Source organism: Schistocerca gregaria, unplaced genomic scaffold (assembly GCF_023897955.1).
Source record: "Schistocerca gregaria isolate iqSchGreg1 unplaced genomic scaffold, iqSchGreg1.2 ptg000355l, whole genome shotgun sequence".
NCBI lineage: Eukaryota > Metazoa > Arthropoda > Insecta > Orthoptera > Acrididae > Schistocerca > Schistocerca gregaria.
In genome coordinates this window covers 365,149-387,843 of record NW_026061814.1, presented here as the reverse complement: position 1 = coordinate 387,843, position 22,695 = coordinate 365,149, and the positions used below count along the sequence as shown (strand labels likewise).

Sequence of the window (22,695 nt, the reverse complement as noted above, 5' to 3'; positions counted from 1 at the left end):
ACAAAGATGCTTCCACAAGCATTTTAAACTACTGTATTAAACGTAAGATGCGAAATTACAGTAATGAACTCAGTTTGAACAAGAATGCGCGGAGGAAGAGTGCTAGGATCTCGTTGAAAATAACGAAACACTGCGAATCGACAGATGTGCTCTTGAAACGCGTCAGAGAGTACTGTTTTGTAGGAGCGCTAAATTCCAAAAACTAACTACATTAAAGAAAGACCTGTTCCCGTCCGACCACCGAAGAAAAGCAACAACGTCAGTATTCGGATCGGCGACCGCCTGGGAACTCTGGCTGTCTTCATTTCTTGCTTTCTTGTCACTACTCCTGCCAGCCCTTTTTTCATGCTACCTTTCTCATGTGACAAAGATGCTTCCATACTGATTTTAAACTATCGTAAGATACGATATTAAGGAACTCAGTTTGAAAAGAGTGCGCCAAGTAAGACTTCCAAAGAGTCTCTGGAATAATAAAAACAGTATGAAGTGACAGAAATGTTGTGAAAAACGTCAGGGCATATTGTTTTGTAGCAGTGCACAAGGGCAAATTTGTAAACAAAAATTTACCTTTCGTCGCTACAAGAGATGTATACTTTGCCGAAAAGCCTGTGTCTTGTGTGCATGTTTTCGCACCTTTCCACGGCACAGCGCAGCACAGAGCGGCACTGGTAGCTCCGAACGCCCGCACACGGCGCCTCGGACTCGCCGGTTCGGGCCGCGCCCATCTCGCAGATGCTTCTCGTACTTGTGCTGTCATATGGACCGCGACCCGAGCGGCAGCGAGCGGCAGTCGAGCAAAGTCGGGACAAGTCGGGACGGAAGGGGACAGCCGAGAATGAACCGTGCAAATTACGCAAATATCTGGAAGCGCGACGAGTGTCAGGCAGGTGAGAACGCTTCCCTCTGTCTTCATTTCTTGCTATCTTGTCACTACCCCTGCCAGCCCTTTTTTCATGCTACCTTTCTCATGTGACAAAGATGCTTCCATACTGATTTTAAACTATCGTAAGATACGATATTAAGGAACTCAGTTTGAAAAGAGTGCGCCAAGGAAGACTTCCAAAGAGTCTCTGGAAATAACAAAACAGTATGAAGTGACAGAAATGTTGTGAAATACGTCAGGGCATATTGTTTTGTAGCAGTGCACAACGGCAAATTTGTAAACAAAAATTTACCTTCCATCGCTACAAGAGATGGATACTTTGTCGAACAAACGAATGACAGGCGGTGCAACGAGCAGCTGTGTTGTGCGTCTGACCCACGTGGCGGCGCGCCGCACTGCGCGTCGCCTTCGAGGTGGAAGGACGTGCTTTGCGTCAAATGTGCCACCGAAAACGGCGATTGCGTGTGTTGGGAGGAGAGGCGAAGCCTTCTTCTGCCGTGCGGCTACTGTATAAGGACGCCAACGGCCATACCATGTTGAATACACCGGTTCTCGTCCGATCACCGAAGTTAAGCAACATCGGGCCCGGTTAGTACTTGGATGGGTGACCGCCTGGGAACACCGGGTGCTGTTGGCTCCCTCTCTTCTTTTAAATTTTATGTCACTACACCTGCCAGCCCTCTTTTCATGAAAAACTCTCAGGTGCGACAAAGATGCTTCCACAAGCATTTTAAACTACTGTATTAAACGTAAGATGCGAAATTACAGTAATGAACTCAGTTTGAACAAGAATGCGCGGAGGAAGAGTGCTAGGATCTCGTTGAAAATAACGAAACACTGCGAATCGACAGATGTGCTCTTGAAACGCGTCAGAGAGTACTGTTTTGTAGGAGCGCTAAATTCCAAAAACTAACTACATTAAAGAAAGACCTGTTCCCGTCCGACCACCGAAGAAAAGCAACAACGTCAGTATTCGGATCGGCGACCGCCTGGGAACTCTGGCTGTCTTCATTTCTTGCTTTCTTGTCACTACTCCTGCCAGCCCTTTTTTCATGCTACCTTTCTCATGTGACAAAGATGCTTCCATACTGATTTTAAACTATCGTAAGATACGATATTAAGGAACTCAGTTTGAAAAGAGTGCGCCAAGTAAGACTTCCAAAGAGTCTCTGGAATAATAAAAACAGTATGAAGTGACAGAAATGTTGTGAAAAACGTCAGGGCATATTGTTTTGTAGCAGTGCACAAGGGCAAATTTGTAAACAAAAATTTACCTTTCGTCGCTACAAGAGATGTATACTTTGCCGAAAAGCCTGTGTCTTGTGTGCATGTTTTCGCACCTTTCCACGGCACAGCGCAGCACAGAGCGGCACTGGTAGCTCCGAACGCCCGCACACGGCGCCTCGGACTCGCCGGTTCGGGCCGCGCCCATCTCGCAGATGCTTCTCGTACTTGTGCTGTCATATGGACCGCGACCCGAGCGGCAGCGAGCAAAGTCGGGACAAGTCGGGACGGAAGGGGACAGCCGAGAATGAACCGTGCAAATTACGCAAATATCTGGAAGCGCGACGAGTGTCAGGCAGGTGAGAACGCTTCCCTCTGTCTTCATTTCTTGCTATCTTGTCACTACCCCTGCCAGCCCTTTTTTCATGCTACCTTTCTCATGTGACAAAGATGCTTCCATACTGATTTTAAACTATCGTAAGATACGATATTAAGGAACTCAGTTTGAAAAGAGTGCGCCAAGGAAGACTTCCAAAGAGTCTCTGGAAATAACAAAACAGTATGAAGTGACAGAAATGTTGTGAAATACGTCAGGGCATATTGTTTTGTAGCAGTGCACAACGGCAAATTTGTAAACAAAAATTTACCTTCCATCGCTACAAGAGATGGATACTTTGTCGAACAAACGAATGACAGGCGGTGCAACGAGCAGCTGTGTTGTGCGTCTGACCCACGTGGCGGCGCGCCGCACTGCGCGTCGCCTTCGAGGTGGAAGGACGTGCTTTGCGTCAAATGTGCCACCGAAAACGGCGATTGCGTGTGTTGGGAGGAGAGGCGAAGCCTTCTTCTGCCGTGCGGCTACTGTATAAGGACGCCAACGGCCATACCGTGTTGAATACACCGGTTCTCGTCCGATCACCGAAGTTAAGCAACATCGGGGCCGGTTAGTACTTGGATGGGTGACCGCCTGGGAACACCGGGTGCTGTTGGCTCCCTCTCTTCTTTTAAATTTTATGTCACTACACCTGCCAGCCCTCTTTTCATGAAAAACTCTCAGGTGCGACAAAGATGCTTCCACAAGCATTTTAAACTACTGTATTAAACGTAAGATGCGAAATTACAGTAATGAACTCAGTTTGAACAAGAATGCGCGGAGGAAGAGTGCTAGGATCTCGTTGAAAATAACGAAACACTGCGAATCGACAGATGTGCTCTTGAAACGCGTCAGAGAGTACTGTTTTGTAGGAGCGCTAAATTCCAAAAACTAACTACATTAAAGAAAGACCTGTTCCCGTCCGACCACCGAAGAAAAGCAACAACATCAGTATTCGGATCGGCGACCGCCTGGGAACTCTGGCTGTCTTCATTTCTTGCTTTCTTGTCACTACTCCTGCCAGCCCTTTTTTCATGCTACCTTTCTCATGTGACAAAGATGCTTCCATACTGATTTTAAACTATCGTAAGATACGATATTAAGGAACTCAGTTTGAAAAGAGTGCGCCAAGTAAGACTTCCAAAGAGTCTCTGGAATAATAAAAACAGTATGAAGTGACAGAAATGTTGTGAAAAACGTCAGGGCATATTGTTTTGTAGCAGTGCACAAGGGCAAATTTGTAAACAAAAATTTACCTTTCGTCGCTACAAGAGATGTATACTTTGCCGAAAAGCCTGTGTCTTGTGTGCATGTTTTCGCACCTTTCCACGGCACAGCGCAGCACAGAGCGGCACTGGTAGCTCCGAACGCCCGCACACGGCGCCTCGGACTCGCCGGTTCGGGCCGCCCCCATCTCGCAGATGCTTCTCGTACTTGTGCTGTCATATGGACCGCGACCCGAGCGGCAGCGAGCGGCAGTCGAGCAAAGTCGGGACAAGTCGGGACGGAAGGTGACAGCCGAGAATGAACCGTGCAAATTACGCAAATATCTGGAAGCGCGACGAGTGTCAGGCAGGTGAGAACGCTTCCCTCTGTCTTCATTTCTTGCTATCTTGTCACTACCCCTGCCAGCCCTTTTTTCATGCTACCTTTCTCATGTGACAAAGATGCTTCCATACTGATTTTAAACTATCGTAAGATACGATATTAAGGAACTCAGTTTGAAAAGAGTGCGCCAAGGAAGACTTCCAAAGAGTCTCTGGAAATAACAAAACAGTATGAAGTGACAGAAATGTTGTGAAATACGTCAGGGCATATTGTTTTGTAGCAGTGCACAACGGCAAATTTGTAAACAAAAATTTACCTTCCATCGCTACAAGAGATGGATACTTTGTCGAACAAACGAATGACAGGCGGTGCAACGAGCAGCTGTGTTGTGCGTCTGACCCACGTGGCGGCGCGCCGCACTGCGCGTCGCCTTCGAGGTGGAAGGACGTGCTTTGCGTCAAATGTGCCACCGAAAACGGCGATTGCGTGTGTTGGGAGGAGAGGCGAAGCCTTCTTCTGCCGTGCGGCTACTGTATAAGGACGCCAACGGCCATACCGTGTTGAATACACCGGTTCTCGTCCGATCACCGAAGTTAAGCAACATCGGGGCCGGTTAGTACTTGGATGGGTGACCGCCTGGGAACACCGGGTGCTGTTGGCTCCCTCTCTTCTTTTAAATTTTATGTCACTACACCTGCCAGCCCTCTTTTCATGAAAAACTCTCAGGTGCGACAAAGATGCTTCCACAAGCATTTTAAACTACTGTATTAAACGTAAGATGCGAAATTACAGTAATGAACTCAGTTTGAACAAGAATGCGCGGAGGAAGAGTGCTAGGATCTCGTTGAAAATAACGAAACACTGCGAATCGACAGATGTGCTCTTGAAACGCGTCAGAGAGTACTGTTTTGTAGGAGCGCTAAATTCCAAAAACTAACTACATTAAAGAAAGACCTGTTCCCGTCCGACCACCGAAGAAAAGCAACAACGTCAGTATTCGGATCGGCGACCGCCTGGGAACTCTGGCTGTCTTCATTTCTTGCTTTCTTGTCACTACTCCTGCCAGCCCTTTTTTCATGCTACCTTTCTCATGTGACAAAGATGCTTCCATACTGATTTTAAACTATCGTAAGATACGATATTAAGGAACTCAGTTTGAAAAGAGTGCGCCAAGTAAGACTTCCAAAGAGTCTCTGGAATAATAAAAACAGTATGAAGTGACAGAAATGTTGTGAAAAACGTCAGGGCATATTGTTTTGTAGCAGTGCACAAGGGCAAATTTGTAAACAAAAATTTACCTTTCGTCGCTACAAGAGATGTATACTTTGCCGAAAAGCCTGTGTCTTGTGTGCATGTTTTCGCACCTTTCCACGGCACAGCGCAGCACAGAGCGGCACTGGTAGCTCCGAACGCCCGCACACGGCGCCTCGGACTCGCCGGTTCGGGCCGCCCCCATCTCGCAGATGCTTCTCGTACTTGTGCTGTCATATGGACCGCGACCCGAGGGGCAGCGAGCGGCAGTCGAGCAAAGTCGGGACAAGTCGGGACGGAAGGTGACAGCCGAGAATGAACCGTGCAAATTACGCAAATATCTGGAAGCGCGACGAGTGTCAGGCAGGTGAGAACGCTTCCCTCTGTCTTCATTTCTTGCTATCTTGTCACTACCCCTGCCAGCCCTTTTTTCATGCTACCTTTCTCATGTGACAAAGATGCTTCCATACTGATTTTAAACTATCGTAAGATACGATATTAAGGAACTCAGTTTGAAAAGAGTGCGCCAAGGAAGACTTCCAAAGAGTCTCTGGAAATAACAAAACAGTATGAAGTGACAGAAATGTTGTGAAATACGTCAGGGCATATTGTTTTGTAGCAGTGCACAACGGCAAATTTGTAAACAAAAATTTACCTTCCATCGCTACAAGAGATGGATACTTTGTCGAACAAACGAATGACAGGCGGTGCAACGAGCAGCTGTGTTGTGCGTCTGACCCACGTGGCGGCGCGCCGCACTGCGCGTCGCCTTCGAGGTGGAAGGACGTGCTTTGCGTCAAATGTGCCACCGAAAACGGCGATTGCGTGTGTTGGGAGGAGAGGCGAAGCCTTCTTCTGCCGTGCGGCTACTGTATAAGGACGCCAACGGCCATACCATGTTGAATACACCGGTTCTCGTCCGATCACCGAAGTTAAGCAACATCGGGGCCGGTTAGTACTTGGATGGGTGACCGCCTGGGAACACCGGGTGCTGTTGGCTCCCTCTCTTCTTTTAAATTTTATGTCACTACACCTGCCAGCCCTCTTTTCATGAAAAACTCTCAGGTGCGACAAAGATGCTTCCACAAGCATTTTAAACTACTGTATTAAACGTAAGATGCGAAATTACAGTAATGAACTCAGTTTGAACAAGAATGCGCGGAGGAAGAGTGCTAGGATCTCGTTGAAAATAACGAAACACTGCGAATCGACAGATGCGCTCTTGAAACGCGTCAGAGAGTACTGTTTTGTAGGAGCGCTAAATTCCAAAAACTAACTACATTAAAGAAAGACCTGTTCCCGTCCGACCACCGAAGAAAAGCAACAACGTCAGTATTCGGATCGGCGACCGCCTGGGAACTCTGGCTGTCTTCATTTCTTGCTTTCTTGTCACTACTCCTGCCAGCCCTTTTTTCATGCTACCTTTCTCATGTGACAAAGATGCTTCCATACTGATTTTAAACTATCGTAAGATACGATATTAAGGAACTCAGTTTGAAAAGAGTGCGCCAAGTAAGACTTCCAAAGAGTCTCTGGAATAATAAAAACAGTATGAAGTGACAGAAATGTTGTGAAAAACGTCAGGGCATATTGTTTTGTAGCAGTGCACAAGGGCAAATTTGTAAACAAAAATTTACCTTTCGTCGCTACAAGAGATGTATACTTTGCCGAAAAGCCTGTGTCTTGTGTGCATGTTTTCGCACCTTTCCACGGCACAGCGCAGCACAGAGCGGCACTGGTAGCTCCGAACGCCCGCACACGGCGCCTCGGACTCGCCGGTTCGGGCCGCCCCCATCTCGCAGATGCTTCTCGTACTTGTGCTGTCATATGGACCGCGACCCGAGGGGCAGCGAGCGGCAGTCGAGCAAAGTCGGGACAAGTCGGGACGGAAGGTGACAGCCGAGAATGAACCGTGCAAATTACGCAAATATCTGGAAGCGCGACGAGTGTCAGGCAGGTGAGAACGCTTCCCTCTGTCTTCATTTCTTGCTATCTTGTCACTACCCCTGCCAGCCCTTTTTTCATGCTACCTTTCTCATGTGACAAAGATGCTTCCATACTGATTTTAAACTATCGTAAGATACGATATTAAGGAACTCAGTTTGAAAAGAGTGCGCCAAGGAAGACTTCCAAAGAGTCTCTGGAAATAACAAAACAGTATGAAGTGACAGAAATGTTGTGAAATACGTCAGGGCATATTGTTTTGTAGCAGTGCACAACGGCAAATTTGTAAACAAAAATTTACCTTCCATCGCTACAAGAGATGGATACTTTGTCGAACAAACGAATGACAGGCGGTGCAACGAGCAGCTGTGTTGTGCGTCTGACCCACGTGGCGGCGCGCCGCACTGCGCGTCGCCTTCGAGGTGGAAGGACGTGCTTTCGTCAAATGTGCCACCGAAAACGGCGATTGCGTGTGTTGGGAGGAGAGGCGAAGCCTTCTTCTGCCGTGCGGCTACTGTATAAGGACGCCAACGGCCATACCATGTTGAATACACCGGTTCTCGTCCGATCACCGAAGTTAAGCAACATCGGGGCCGGTTAGTACTTGGATGGGTGACCGCCTGGGAACACCTCGGTGCCGAGCGAGCAGTACTTCCTTGTGCGACTTGGCCGGCGGCGCCTCGCGTGTCGTCTGTCTCCTGCCTCGCGGCTACATTTCATCAAGTCCGTAAGTTATGGCTATGTTGTATGATAATAGTGAAGAACGACAAAATAATGTGCAATGCGAATTCGATAGTTCCGTCGGAAAACCGTCAGCTTTCGAAATTCACCGTTGGATACTTGAGGAATTGTGTTTGTCGACCGATGACGTTCTCGGAGTTCAATTTGATACTTTTATCAACTCCGTGTTTTTGAAGTTGAAAACTCCCGAATTGTGTGATACCGTGGTAAATGTTAATGATGGTATCCGTAAATTTCGACATCTAGACGGTCGCATTAGTAACGTGACTATTTCTCATGGTGGGTTTGGCCTTCGAAATGTTCGTGTGTTCAACTTGCCTTTTGAAATCCGGAATGACACAATATCTCGTCATTTGCGGCCGTACGGGACCGTGCTATCTGTTTTTAAAGAGAAGTGGTCTTCCGCCTATGTTTTTCAGGTCGAAAACGGCGTGAGGAGTGTAAAGATGATAGTACGACAACATATTCCGTCCTTCTTGTTAGTTAACGGTCATCGTGCTTTTATAACCTATAGTGGTCAACCTCAGACGTGTTCCTTTTGCGGTGCTGTTGGTCATTACCGACAAAACTGTCCTAAACGCAGGCAGCCTGTTCAGTTGCCACGTGAGGACGTTTTAAGTGGGCCTAGCTTTGCTTCTGTTGCTGCAACGAGTTTAGGTTCCGCCCCCCCCGCACGTGTGCAACTCGCGGCCGCCCCCCCTGTATCGGCCGCCGCTGACGTTATGGACACGTCTGTTCCTGATAGTGACTCTGTTTCTGTTTCTGAACCTCCTGTTGAGCCTTCTTTGCTCGCGGCTGCGACAACTGAATCTGTTTTTGAAAAACCGGTAGTGGACGAAGTCTCACCGCAATCCGTGCCGATGTCGGCAGAAATTGTTCCGCATACTGTCCCGGTTACGGAACCCGACATATCGGCGGTTGCTCCTACTACCGTCCCCGACAGTCTTTCTGCTGCCAGTGCTGTTGTAGAACGTGAAGCTTTTACTGCACCGAAACCGCGTAGGGACCGGAATGTCGCTCGAGCTTCTGGCACCCCACGTTTACGTAGTGCCAGTAGCTCTGCTTCGTTTAATACGCGTGGTTTTTCGGACAAAAATCGGAGTCCGTCTCCGGTGGCGCGTTCTCCTGCCCCCCCTCAGGTTCGGTCGGTCGGGCAACCGACCTCCCGACAACCGGCCACGCGCGACGGCGTAGACCTCGGCCACCGCCCGTCTCAGGGGGGAGGCAGCAGGCGCCACGCGAAAAAGCAGACCTCTTCCCGCACTCAGCCGGAGGGTGATGTTGTTGCTGCAACGCAGAAACGTGACATCGCGGTGCAACATTTGAAAACCTTCCTGAGCCAACCGACTTCTGATGCCGATTCCGGCATGGCGGTGGATCCGCCTTTGTCTGTGACACCTTCCCCCTTTCCAACCAAAAGAAAGGCCGAAGATTCGCACCTTCGTCGTGCCCCCCCTTCCACCCACGATTTGGTGCCGCCTTTCTCTTCGGATGTCGAGATGCCCGCCGTGGAGCAATCCGTCACAGAAGGTGCCGTCACAGTTTCTGGGACTCCACCGCTCCCGCCCCCCCTTCCTAGTCAGTCACAGGATTGGTCGGCGGATGTGGAGGCCGGTGGTAACCATTAGTGTGACTCATTGTATGTCCTCCCCCTCCTAGCAAGTTTGTATGTTTTATCTTGTTTTAAGCAAATTTCATGTTTTTCTTTTATTTTCTTGTTTTTTAACTGTGTTATCACGTGTATATGGTTAACGACTGTAGCCAGTGGAACATCTTAACAGTTAATCTTAATAAGTTGCGAAATCCGCAGAAGGCTATGATTTTAAAAAATTTCTTGTATGATAATAACTGTCACGTCGCTTTTTTACAGGAGGTGACTTGTGAAGCGCTTTTGTTTTTGCATGATTTTACTGATTTTACTGTGATTGATAATATTGCCCCTGATAACGATACGGGCACTGCAATTTTAGTGCGTTCTGGCTTACCAATATCTAACGTTGACATTTTACCGAACGGTCGCGCTGTTGCTTGTACCATTTTTGGAATTGTGTTTGTAAATGTGTACGCTCCGTCAGGAAATGTTAAACCGGCCAGGGCTGAATTTTATGGTAGAGATTTGTGTCAGCTTCTATCCAAGAATGTCGATACTTTAATCGTTGGGGGTGATTTTAATTGTGTTTTAGACGACAGCGATCAAGAGCCGCGTCCAAACAAATGTCACGAGCTGGGTACTTTAGTCACTAGTTTTCAGCTGCTCGACACGTGGCGTGTTTTACACCCGGATTTCACCTACTTCACCTATTTTTACGGTACCGGGCGTAGCCGCCTCGATCGGATTTATGTGTCTAGGCAGCTGTCTGCCCGTATTTGTAGTGTTGACGTGACTCCTGTCGTATTTTCTGACCACTCCAGTTACTCCTGTCGTCTTTTATTGCCTCGTTTGTGTGTTCCTCGCCGTACCAATTTGTGGAAGTTCAATTGCAGTTTACTCAATGACGACCATTTTGTGACTTGTTTTAACCGTATATGGCAACGGTTGTTGCGGACTCGAGGCGGTCATAGTAGCACCATTGAGTGGTGGGTTGCGATAGTTAAACCGGCGATTAGGAAATTTTTAATTGATTACAGCCGTGAGGCGGCACGCTGGCGTCGGGCAACGGCTCGCTTCCGCCAGGCTTGTTTACGGGACTTAGCGTTGCGGGTGACGTCACAGCCCGAGTTGTTGCCTACTCTGAAGCAATTTCAAGCAAAGCTTTTACTTGACATGCGTGCCGTTAGTGATGGGGTGACCGTCCGAAGTCAGCCTGCGGGACTTGTTACTGGGGAACCTCTGTCCATTTACCATTTACACAGGGAACGCAAACGCCGTGAACGTTTGAAGATTAATGTTTGGCGGCTGCGAAACGGCGATCGCACTTCTGTACAGTCGGAAATTGAAACAGATATTTTTGAACATTTCGCTTCACTTTTCCGTGCTGTTGATGTGGATTCCGACGCGTTGCGAGATTTTTTGCAGACTGTACCCCATGTTTTAACTCGCCCGGACAGGAATCATTTAACTGACGCCTTTACGTCTGATGAAGTTCTCGATGCCGTTCGGCGGAGTCCCAACGGGAAGTCTCCAGGTCCAGATGGGATTCCTGCGGAATTTTATTTGAAATTTTTTCATCTTTTTAGTGAGATTTTAGTAGATTTGGTAAATGATATTCGAAATGGTGTGACTGTACCAGCTGCCTTTGTGGAGGGGGTTGTGACGCTCGTTCCCAAATCCAATGCTGTGCCAAATATCGACGCTGTCCGTCCGATTACTTTATTAAATGTTGACTACAAGATCGTCACGCGCTGCGTCGCTCAGCGACTTAAAAACATTTTGCCGGCGGTACTTAGTCCTCAGCAAACGTGTGCGGTGCGCGATCGGAATATTTTTGACGCTATTCTTGCTTACAGGGACTGCATTGGTTATGTAAAAAGTGCTCGGCTTCGGACTGCGGCGATTTTATTAGTTGATTTTAAGAATGCCTTTGACCGTATTAGTCATTTTTATTTGCGTCAGGTATTGGTACGCATGGGGTTTGGTTATAAATTTACCAACTTAGTGACGCATCTGTTGCAAAATGCTACGTCACGCATCTGTGTTAATGGTCGTCTTACTCCTGCTTTTCGTGTAGGTCGCTCCGTGCGGCAAGGGTGTCCGCTTTCCATGGCGCTTTTTGCCATTGCGCTGGATCCCCTCCTCCGCTATATCGGTCAGGAATGTCGCGGCATTCAGATGGGGACAACCAGATTGGTTTGTAAAGCATACGCTGATGACCTTGGCGTATTTATTGAGCATTTAGACGATGTTGACAGGTTGCAAGTCGTTCTGCACAACTTTGAACAAGCTACGGGGGCGATTGTCAATACACAGAAAACTGTTCTTTTACCGCTCACCGCCCGCGCACGTACCCTTCGTAGGGACTGGTTCTGTGTACAGCAGCAGCATAAAGTTCTTGGAGTCCTTTTATCCTCGAATCCACAGCAGATGGAAGCATTAAATTGGCGGCCTACGCTGCATCGGATTCGTGCTGTTGTCAAGATCCATGCGGTCCGAAATTTGGCCCTTCGGGAAAAGGTGCATTTAATAAATAATAACTTCTTGGCAAGGGCGTGGTACCTTGCGCAGGTTCTCCCGGTACCCAAGCAATTGGGGCGCGCCATCACACAGGCGATTTACTGGTTTTTATGGAGGGGGGAGATTTTTAAGGTGTCACATGCTGTCTGTACCTTGGACCTGTCCGACGGCGGTTTGGGACTTGTCGATTTTTCAGCCAAATGTGCGGCTCTCCTTTGGAAGAGAATTACCGCTGTTATGCAGAAGGCACCTTGCAGTCCCACCGCGGTTGTTTTTAATCGTTATCGTCCTCATTCTGAAGTGGCACCTGTTTCTGTGTCGCACATCCCGTTTTATCTTTCTTATGTGCGCCGCTACTATTTCGATAATAGTTACCTGACACTTCGTGACATCTCCGCCCACACGGTTAGCGCTGTCTGCGATGCTATACGCGGACCTCCTATTCGTTGCAAGTGGGAGTATCGATTGCCACGCTGCAACTGGGTGGCAGTGTGGCAAAACCTCGCCAACAAAGTCCTCCCGGCTTCCGTACACGCTGCATGGTACAAGGTGGTGCATCGCACCATCCCCACCAACTCCAAACTTCATTCCATCAACCTTATCCCATCTGGAGTGTGTGACGTGTGTACTGTCGACGATACTCTTGAACACCGCTTTGCGTGTGACCGCTTCCGCCGTGTCTGGGACGTAGCCAGGGATATGATTCGTCTGATTCAGCGGGTGGACGCTCGAACCGTTACTGTGGATGATATATTAATTCCGCAGTGTGTCGTCTACCCCACCACCAAGCGAAATGCCACGGTGTGGATCTTTGGCCATACAGTTTTTGCTATTTTCTCTTTAAAGTTGTGTACCGATTTGGACTTCCTTACCTTTTTATGGACCCAACATTCTCAGATTCAGACATCGCCACATTATCGGCAAAATTTTGCAAATTTTTTGCAGGTCGCACTGGCGCATGCTTTTGCGCGTATGTCGGTACCTGCGTAACATGGATGTTATTGTCTCGTATTTTCAAATTGCCCTTGAGCGACACAATATGAATAAATGCGACTTTCTCTATGTTTTCTGGTACGAAAATTGCCGAAACTTGACTATCGAACGACATCAGAAGTCTTTTCAGTTTTTTCTGAACGTTATTGCCAAACTTCTTGTTTGGCATGAGTGTCGGTATTATTAGTTTCTTTTTTCTTTTTTTTTTCCCCGTATGTGGCGTGACGAGATTCTTTACTGATGTTTCAGTTCTAGTTTCTAGTGGTGACTGTTTGCGTTATTTTTTCTTTTTTTTCTTTTTTTCTTTTTTCATTTCTTTTACTGTCGAGCGCTCCCACTTCTCGTCACGTGTCTGCGCTCGGCACTTTTGGAACCTTTCGTCGGTGTGGGATTTCACACCGGGATTACCGGCGCTTTAAAATAGCGTTTTGTTTCATGTTGTTTTTACTATACCTAGGCTGTTGCGATTTCTCCTTTTTTCACACATGAAATATTGTTTTGTTTTACGGTCGATATGAGTGATGACGGGTGTGGGGGCGACACTGTGGCCAGGCCTCAGACTAATTGACCCCTGCCCTCATTGCCGCCGCCTGCCAGCCACGCTCGATGCCCGACCGACAATGACTTTCCTTTACCGGTGGATGCGTCGTCCTGGTTGCGTACAAATGTTTTGTGTTCCCTTTGGACAGTCGTCATCATCGATTGTTACGGTGTGAATCCGCCTTATCTTTCCGTTTCCTCTTTCAGTTTTTGGCGTATAAATGGGAGGCATTTATCACATTTCGTTTTCACGTGTTGCAGGCCTATTTAATTTATGAAAAAAAAAGTGCTGTTGGCTCCCACTCTTCTTTTAAATTTTATGTCACTACACCTGCCAGCTCTCTTTTCATGCAAACTCTCAGGTGCGACAAAGATGCTTCCAAAAAAAAAAAAAAAAAAAAAAAAAAAAAAAAAAAAAAAAAAATAAAAAAAAAAGGTGCTGTTGGCAAAAAAAAAAAAAAAAAAAAAAAAGGTGCTGTTGGCTCCCTCTCTTCTTTTAAATTTTATGTCACTAAAAAAAAAAAAAAAAAAAAAAAAAAAAAAAGGTGCTGTTGGCTCCCTCTCTTCTTTTAAATTTTATGTCACTACACCTGCCAGCCCTCTTTTCATGAAAAACTCTCAGGTGCGACAAAGATGCTTCCACAAGCATTTTAAACTACTGTATTAAACGTAAGATGCGAAATTACAGTAATGAACTCAGTTTGAACAAGAATGCGCGGAGGAAGAGTGCTAGGATCTCGTTGAAAATAAAAAAAAAAAAAAAAAAAAAAAAAAAAAAAAAAAAAAAAAAAAAAAAAAAAAAAAAAAAAAAAAAAGGTGCTGTTGGCTCCCTCTCTTCTTTTAAATTTTATGTCACTACACCTGCCAGCCCTCTTTTCATGAAAAACTCTCAGGTGCGACAAAGATGCTTCCACAAGCATTTTAAACTACTGTATTAAACGTAAGATGCGAAATTACAGTAATGAACTCAGTTTGAACAAGAATGCGCGGAGGAAGAGTGCTAGGATCTCGTTGAAAATAACGAAACACTGCGAATCGACAGATGTGCTCTTGAAACGCGTCAGAGAGTACTGTTTTGTAGGAGCGCTAAATTCCAAAAACTAACTACATTAAAGAAAGACCTGTTCCCGTCCGACCACCGAAGAAAAGCAACAACATCAGTATTCGGATCGGCGACCGCCTGGGAACTCTGGCTGTCTTCATTTCTTGCTTTCTTGTCACTACTCCTGCCAGCCCTTTTTTCATGCTACCTTTCTCATGTGACAAAGATGCTTCCATACTGATTTTAAACTATCGTAAGATACGATATTAAGGAACTCAGTTTGAAAAGAGTGCGCCAAGTAAGACTTCCAAAGAGTCTCTGGAATAATAAAAACAGTATGAAGTGACAGAAATGTTGTGAAAAACGTCAGGGCATATTGTTTTGTAGCAGTGCACAAGGGCAAATTTGTAAACAAAAATTTACCTTTCGTCGCTACAAGAGATGTATACTTTGCCGAAAAGCCTGTGTCTTGTGTGCATGTTTTCGCACCTTTCCACGGCAGAGCGCAGCACAGAGCGGCACTGGTAGCTCCGAACGCCCGCACACGGCGCCTCGGACTCGCCGGTTCGGGCCGCCCCCATCTCGCAGATGCTTCTCGTACTTGTGCTGTCATATGGACCGCGACCCGAGCGGCAGCGAGCGGCAGTCGAGCAAAGTCGGGACAAGCCGGGACGGAAGGTGACAGCCGAGAATGAACCGTGCAAATTACGCAAATATCTGGAAGCGCGACGAGTGTCAGGCAGGTGAGAACGCTTCCCTCTGTCTTCATTTCTTGCTATCTTGTCACTACCCCTGCCAGCCCTTTTTTCATGCTACCTTTCTCATGTGACAAAGATGCTTCCATACTGATTTTAAACTATCGTAAGATACGATATTAAGGAACTCAGTTTGAAAAGAGTGCGCCAAGGAAGACTTCCAAAGAGTCTCTGGAAATAACAAAACAGTATGAAGTGACAGAAATGTTGTGAAATACGTCAGGGCATATTGTTTTGTAGCAGTGCACAACGGCAAATTTGTAAACAAAAATTTACCTTCCATCGCTACAAGAGATGGATACTTTGTCGAACAAACGAATGACAGGCGGTGCAACGAGCAGCTGTGTTGTGCGTCTGACCCACGTGGCGGCGCGCCGCACTGCGCGTCGCCTTCGAGGTGGAAGGACGTGCTTTGCGTCAAATGTGCCACCGAAAACGGCGATTGCGTGTGTTGGGAGGAGAGGCGAAGCCTTCTTCTGCCGTGCGGCTACTGTATAAGGACGCCAACGGCCATACCATGTTGAATACACCGGTTCTCGTCCGATCACCGAAGTTAAGCAACATCGGGCCCGGTTAGTACTTGGATGGGTGACCGCCTGGGAACACCGGGTGCTGTTGGCTCCCTCTCTTCTTTTAAATTTTATGTCACTACACCTGCCAGCCCTCTTTTCATGAAAAACTCTCAGGTGCGACAAAGATGCTTCCACAAGCATTTTAAACTACTGTATTAAACGTAAGATGCGAAATTACAGTAATGAACTCAGTTTGAACAAGAATGCGCGGAGGAAGAGTGCTAGGATCTCGTTGAAAATAACGAAACACTGCGAATCGACAGATGTGCTCTTGAAACGCGTCAGAGAGTACTGTTTTGTAGGAGCGCTAAATTCCAAAAACTAACTACATTAAAGAAAGACCTGTTCCCGTCCGACCACCGAAGAAAAGCAACAACGTCAGTATTCGGATCGGCGACCGCCTGGGAACTCTGGCTGTCTTCATTTCTTGCTTTCTTGTCACTACTCCTGCCAGCCCTTTTTTCATGCGACCTTTCTCATGTGACAAAGATGCTTCCATACTGATTTTAAACTATCGTAAGATACGATATTAAGGAACTCAGTTTGAAAAGAGTGCGCCAAGTAAGACTTCCAAAGAGTCTCTGGAATAATAAAAACAGTATGAAGTGACAGAAATGTTGTGAAAAACGTCAGGGCATATTGTTTTGTAGCAGTGCACAAGGGCAAATTTGTAAACAAAAATTTACCTTTCGTCGCTACAAGAGATGTATACTTTGCCGAAAAGCCTGTGTCTTGTGTGCATGTTTTCGCACCTTTCCACGGCACAGCGCAGCACAGAGCGGCACTGGTAGCTCCGAACGCCCGCACACGGCGCCTCGGACTCGCCGGTTCGGGCCGCCCCCATCTCGCAGATGCTTCTCGTACTTGTGCTGTCATATGGACCGCGACCCGAGCGGCAGCGAGCGGCAGTCGAGCAAAGTCGGGACAAGTCGGGACGGAAGGTGACAGCCGAGAATGAACCGTGCAAATTACGCAAATATCTGGAAGCGCGACGAGTGTCAGGCAGGTGAGAACGCTTCCCTCTGTCTTCATTTCTTGCTATCTTGTCACTACCCCTGCCAGCCCTTTTTTCATGCTACCTTTCTCATGTGACAAAGATGCTTCCATACTGATTTTAAACTATCGTAAGATACGATATTAAGGAACTCAGTTTGAAAAGAGTGCGCCAAGGAAGACTTCCAAAGAGTCTCTGGAAATAACAAAACAGTATGAAGTGACAGAAATGTTGTGAAATACGTCAGGGCATATTGTTTTGTAGCAGTGCACAACGGCAAATTTGTAAACAAAAATTTACCTTCCATCGCTACAAGAGATGGATACTTTGTCGAACAAACGAATGACAGGCGGTGCAACGAGCAGCTGTGTTGTGCGTCTGACCCACGTGGCGGCGCGCCGCACTGCGCGTCGCCTTCGAGGTGGAAGGACGTGCTTTCGTCAAATGTGCCACCGAAAACGGCGATTGCGTGTGTTGGGAGGAGAGGCGAAGCCTTCTTCTGCCGTGCGGCTACTGTATAAGGACGCCAACGGCCATACCATGTTGAATACACCGGTTCTCGTCCGATCACCGAAGTTAAGCAACATCGGGCCCGGTTACTACTTGGATGGGTGACCGCCTGGGAACACCGGGTGCTGTTGGCTCCCTCTCTTCTTTTAAATTTTATGTCACTACACCTGCCAGCCCTCTTTTCATGAAAAACTCTCAGGTGCGACAAAGATGCTTCCACAAGCATTTTAAACTACTGTATTAAACGTAAGATGCGAAATTACAGTAATGAACTCAGTTTGAACAAGAATGCGCGGAGGAAGAGTGCTAGGATCTCGTTGAAAATAACGAAACACTGCGAATCGACAGATGTGCTCTTGAAACGCGTCAGAGAGTACTGTTTTGTAGGAGCGCTAAATTCCAAAAACTAACTACATTAAAGAAAGACCTGTTCCCGTCCGACCACCGAAGAAAAGCAACAACATCAGTATTCGGATCGGCGACCGCCTGGGAACTCTGGCTGTCTTCATTTCTTGCTTTCTTGTCACTACTCCTGCCAGCCCTTTTTTCATGCTACCTTTCTCATGTGACAAAGATGCTTCCATACTGATTTTAAACTATCGTAAGATACGATATTAAGGAACTCAGTTTGAAAAGAGTGCGCCAAGTAAGACTTCCAAAGAGTCTCTGGAATAATAAAAACAGTATGAAGTGACAGAAATGTTGTGAAAAACGTCAGGGCATATTGTTTTGTAGCAGTGCACAAGGGCAAATTTGTAAACAAAAATTTACCTTTCGTCGCTACAAGAGATGTATACTTTGCCGAAAAGCCTGTGTCTTGTGTGCATGTTTTCGCACCTTTCCACGGCAGAGCGCAGCACAGAGCGGCACTGGTAGCTCCGAACGCCCGCACACGGCGCCTCGGACTCGCCGGTTCGGGCCGCCCCCATCTCGCAGATGCTTCTCGTACTTGTGCTGTCATATGGACCGCGACCCGAGCGGCAGCGAGCGGCAGTCGAGCAAAGTCGGGACAAGTCGGGACGGAAGGTGACAGCCGAGAATGAACCGTGCAAATTACGCAAATATCTGGAAGCGCGACGAGTGTCAGGCAGGTGAGAACGCTTCCCTCTGTCTTCATTTCTTGCTATCTTGTCACTACCCCTGCCAGCCCTTTTTTCATGCTACCTTTCTCATGTGACAAAGATGCTTCCAATACTGATTTTAAACTATCGTAAGATACGATATTAAGGAACTCAGTTTGAAAAGAGTGCGCCAAGGAAGACTTCCAAAGAGTCTCTGGAAATAACAAAACAGTATGAAGTGACAGAAATGTTGTGAAATACGTCAGGGCATATTGTTTTGTAGCAGTGCACAACGGCAAATTTGTAAACAAAAATTTACCTTCCATCGCTACAAGAGATGGATACTTTGTCGAACAAACGAATGACAGGCGGTGCAACGAGCAGCTGTGTTGTGCGTCTGACCCACGTGGCGGCGCGCCGCACTGCGCGTCGCCTTCGAGGTGGAAGGACGTGCTTTGCGTCAAATGTGCCACCGAAAACGGCGATTGCGTGTGTTGGGAGGAGAGGCGAAGCCTTCTTCTGCCGTGCGGCTACTGTATAAGGACGCCAACGGCCATACCATGTTGAATACACCGGTTCTCGTCCGATCACCGAAGTTAAGCAACATCGGGCCCGGTTAGTACTTGGCTGTCTGCCCGCCTGGCAACACCTCGGTGCCGAGCGAGCAGTACTTCCTTGTGCGACTTGGCCGGCGGCGCCTCGCGTGTCGTCTGTCTCCTGCCTCGCGGCTACATTTCATCAAGTCCGTAAGTTATGGCTATGTTGTATGATAATAGTGAAGAACGACAAAATAATGTGCAATGCGAATTCGATAGTTCCGTCGGAAAACCGTCAGCTTTCGAAATTCACCGTTGGATACTTGAGGAATTGTGTTTGTCGACCGATGACGTTCTCGGAGTTCAATTTGATACTTTTATCAATTCCGTGTTTTTGAAGTTGAAAACTCCCGAATTGTGTGATACCGTGGTAAATGTTAATGATGGTATCCGTAAATTTCGACATCTAGACGGTCGCATTAGTAACGTGACTATTTCTCATGGTGGGTTTGGCCTTCGAAATGTTCGTGTGTTCAACTTGCCTTTTGAAATCCGGAATGACACAATATCTCGTCATTTGCGGCCGTACGGGACCGTGCTATCTGTTTTTAAAGAGAAGTGGTCTTCCGCCTATGTTTTTCAGGTCGAAAACGGCGTGAGGAGTGTAAAGATGATAGTACGACAACATATTCCGTCCTTCTTGTTAGTTAACGGTCATCGTGCTTTTATAACCTATAGTGGTCAACCTCAGACGTGTTCCTTTTGCGGTGCTGTTGGTCATTACCGACAAAACTGTCCTAAACGCAGGCAGCCTGTTCAGTTGCCACGTGAGGACGTTTTAAGTGGGCCTAGCTTTGCTTCTGTTGCTGCAACGAGTTTAGGTTCCGCCCCCCCCGCACGTGTGCAACTCGCGGCCGCCCCCCCTGTATCGGCCGCCGCTGACGTTATGGACACGTCTGTTCCTGATAGTGACTCTGTTTCTGTTTCTGAACCTCCTGTTGAGCCTTCTTTGCTCGCGGCTGCGACAACTGAATCTGTTTTTGAAAAACCGGTAGTGGACGAAGTCTCACCGCAATCCGTGCCGATGTCGGCAGAAATTGTTCCGCATACTGTCCCGGTTACGGAACCCGACATATCGGCGGTTGCTCCTACTACCGTCCCCGACAGTCTTTCTGCTGCCAGTGCTGTTGTAGAACGTGAAGCTTTTACTGCACCGAAACCGCGTAGGGACCGGAATGTCGCTCGAGCTTCTGGCACCCCACGTTTACGTAGTGCCAGTAGCTCTGCTTCGTTTAATACGCGTGGTTTTTCGGACAAAAATCGGAGTCCGTCTCCGGTGGCGCGTTCTCCTGCCCCCCCTCAGGTTCGGTCGGTCGGGCAACCGACCTCCCGACAACCGGCCACGCGCGACGGCGTAGACCTCGGCCACCGCCCGTCTCAGGGGGGAGGCAGCAGGCGCCACGCGAAAAAGCAGACCTCTTCCCGCACTCAGCCGGAGGGTGATGTTGTTGCTGCAACGCAGAAACGTGACATCGCGGTGCAACATTTGAAAACCTTCCTGAGCCAACCGACTTCTGATGCCGATTCCGGCATGGCGGTGGATCCGCCTTTGTCTGTGACACCTTCCCCCTTTCCAACCAAAAGAAAGGCCGAAGATTCGCACCTTCGTCGTGCCCCCCCTTCCACCCACGATTTGGTGCCGCCTTTCTCTTCGGATGTCGAGATGCCCGCCGTGGAGCAATCCGTCACAGAAGGTGCCGTCACAGTTTCTGGGACTCCACCGCTCCCGCCCCCCCTTCCTAGTCAGTCACAGGATTGGTCGGCGGATGTGGAGGCCGGTGGTAACCATTAGTGTGACTCATTGTATGTCCTCCCCCTCCTAGCAAGTTTGTATGTTTTATCTTGTTTTAAGCAAATTTCATGTTTTTCTTTTATTTTCTTGTTTTTTAACTGTGTTATTACGTGTATATGGTTAACGACTGTAGCCAGTGGAACATCTTAACAGTTAATCTTAATAAGTTGCGAAATCCGCAGAAGGCTATGATTTTAAAAAATTTCTTGTATGATAATAACTGTCACGTCGCTTTTTTACAGGAGGTGACTTGTGAAGCGCTTTTGTTTTTGCATGATTTTACTGATTTTACTGTGATTGATAATATTGCCCCTGATAACGATACGGGCACTGCAATTTTAGTGCGTTCTGGCTTACCAATATCTAACGTTGACATTTTACCGAACGGTCGCGCTGTTGCTTGTACCATTTTTGGAATTGTGTTTGTAAATGTGTACGCTCCGTCAGGAAATGTTAAACCGGCCAGGGCTGAATTTTATGGTAGAGATTTGTGTCAGCTTCTATCCAAGAATGTCGATACTTTAATCGTTGGGGGTGATTTTAATTGTGTTTTAGACGACAGCGATCAAGAGCCGCGTCCAAACAAATGTCACGAGCTGGGTACTTTAGTCACTAGTTTTCAGCTGCTCGACACGTGGCGTGTTTTACACCCGGATTTCACCTACTTCACCTATTTTTACGGTACCGGGCGTAGCCGCCTCGATCGGATTTATGTGTCTAGGCAGCTGTCTGCCCGTATTTGTAGTGTTGACGTGACTCCTGTCGTATTTTCTGACCACTCCAGTTACTCCTGTCGTCTTTTATTGCCTCGTTTGTGTGTTCCTCGCCGTACCAATTTGTGGAAGTTCAATTGCAGTTTACTCAATGACGACCATTTTGTGACTTGTTTTAACCGTATATGGCAACGGTTGTTGCGGACTCGAGGCGGTCATAGTAGCACCATTGAGTGGTGGGTTGCGATAGTTAAACCGGCGATTAGGAAATTTTTAATTGATTACAGCCGTGAGGCGGCACGCTGGCGTCGGGCAACGGCTCGCTTCCGCCAGGCTTGTTTACGGGACTTAGCGTTGCGGGTGACGTCACAGCCCGAGTTGTTGCCTACTCTGAAGCAATTTCAAGCAAAGCTTTTACTTGACATGCGTGCCGTTAGTGATGGGGTGACCGTCCGAAGTCAGCCTGCGGGACTTGTTACTGGGGAACCTCTGTCCATTTACCATTTACACAGGGAACGCAAACGCCGTGAACGTTTGAAGATTAATGTTTGGCGGCTGCGAAACGGCGATCGCACTTCTGTACAGTCGGAAATTGAAACAGATATTTTTGAACATTTCGCTTCACTTTTCCGTGCTGTTGATGTGGATTCCGACGCGTTGCGAGATTTTTTGCAGACTGTACCCCATGTTTTAACTCGCCCGGACAGGAATCATTTAACTGACGCCTTTACGTCTGATGAAGTTCTCGATGCCGTTCGGCGGAGTCCCAACGGGAAGTCTCCAGGTCCAGATGGGATTCCTGCGGAATTTTATTTGAAATTTTTTCATCTTTTTAGTGAGATTTTAGTAGATTTGGTAAATGATATTCGAAATGGTGTGACTGTACCAGCTGCCTTTGTGGAGGGGGTTGTGACGCTCGTTCCCAAATCCAATGCTGTGCCAAATATCGACGCTGTCCGTCCGATTACTTTATTAAATGTTGACTACAAGATCGTCACGCGCTGCGTCGCTCAGCGACTTAAAAACATTTTGCCGGCGGTACTTAGTCCTCA

The 22,695-nt window shown here is 47.5% G+C and overlaps 6 non-coding genes and 2 pseudogenes across 6 annotated transcripts; all 8 read left to right on the top strand.

Annotated features, from left to right (window-relative positions):
• Positions 1-1,401: 1,401 nt before the first annotated feature.
• On the top strand, positions 1,402-1,520 carry LOC126307736 (5S ribosomal RNA). Its single transcript, XR_007553719.1, has one exon. It is a non-coding gene; the product is annotated as a 5S ribosomal RNA (ribosomal RNA).
• A 1,460-nt stretch (positions 1,521-2,980) lies between these two features.
• LOC126307869 (5S ribosomal RNA) lies at positions 2,981-3,099 on the top strand. Its single transcript, XR_007553838.1, has one exon. It is a non-coding gene; the product is annotated as a 5S ribosomal RNA (ribosomal RNA).
• A 1,471-nt stretch (positions 3,100-4,570) lies between these two features.
• LOC126307868 (5S ribosomal RNA) lies at positions 4,571-4,689 on the top strand. Its single transcript, XR_007553837.1, has one exon. It is a non-coding gene; the product is annotated as a 5S ribosomal RNA (ribosomal RNA).
• Positions 4,690-6,160: 1,471 nt separating this feature from the next.
• LOC126307861 (5S ribosomal RNA) lies at positions 6,161-6,279 on the top strand. The gene has a single exon (XR_007553831.1). It is a non-coding gene; the product is annotated as a 5S ribosomal RNA (ribosomal RNA).
• A 1,470-nt stretch (positions 6,280-7,749) lies between these two features.
• On the top strand, positions 7,750-7,867 carry LOC126307901 (5S ribosomal RNA; annotated as a pseudogene).
• An 8,040-nt stretch (positions 7,868-15,907) lies between these two features.
• On the top strand, positions 15,908-16,026 carry LOC126307723 (5S ribosomal RNA). The gene has a single exon (XR_007553707.1). It is a non-coding gene; the product is annotated as a 5S ribosomal RNA (ribosomal RNA).
• A 1,470-nt stretch (positions 16,027-17,496) lies between these two features.
• Positions 17,497-17,615, top strand: LOC126307815 (5S ribosomal RNA). Its single transcript, XR_007553790.1, has one exon. It is a non-coding gene; the product is annotated as a 5S ribosomal RNA (ribosomal RNA).
• A 1,472-nt stretch (positions 17,616-19,087) lies between these two features.
• Positions 19,088-19,205, top strand: LOC126307905 (5S ribosomal RNA; annotated as a pseudogene).
• Positions 19,206-22,695: the final 3,490 nt, after the last annotated feature.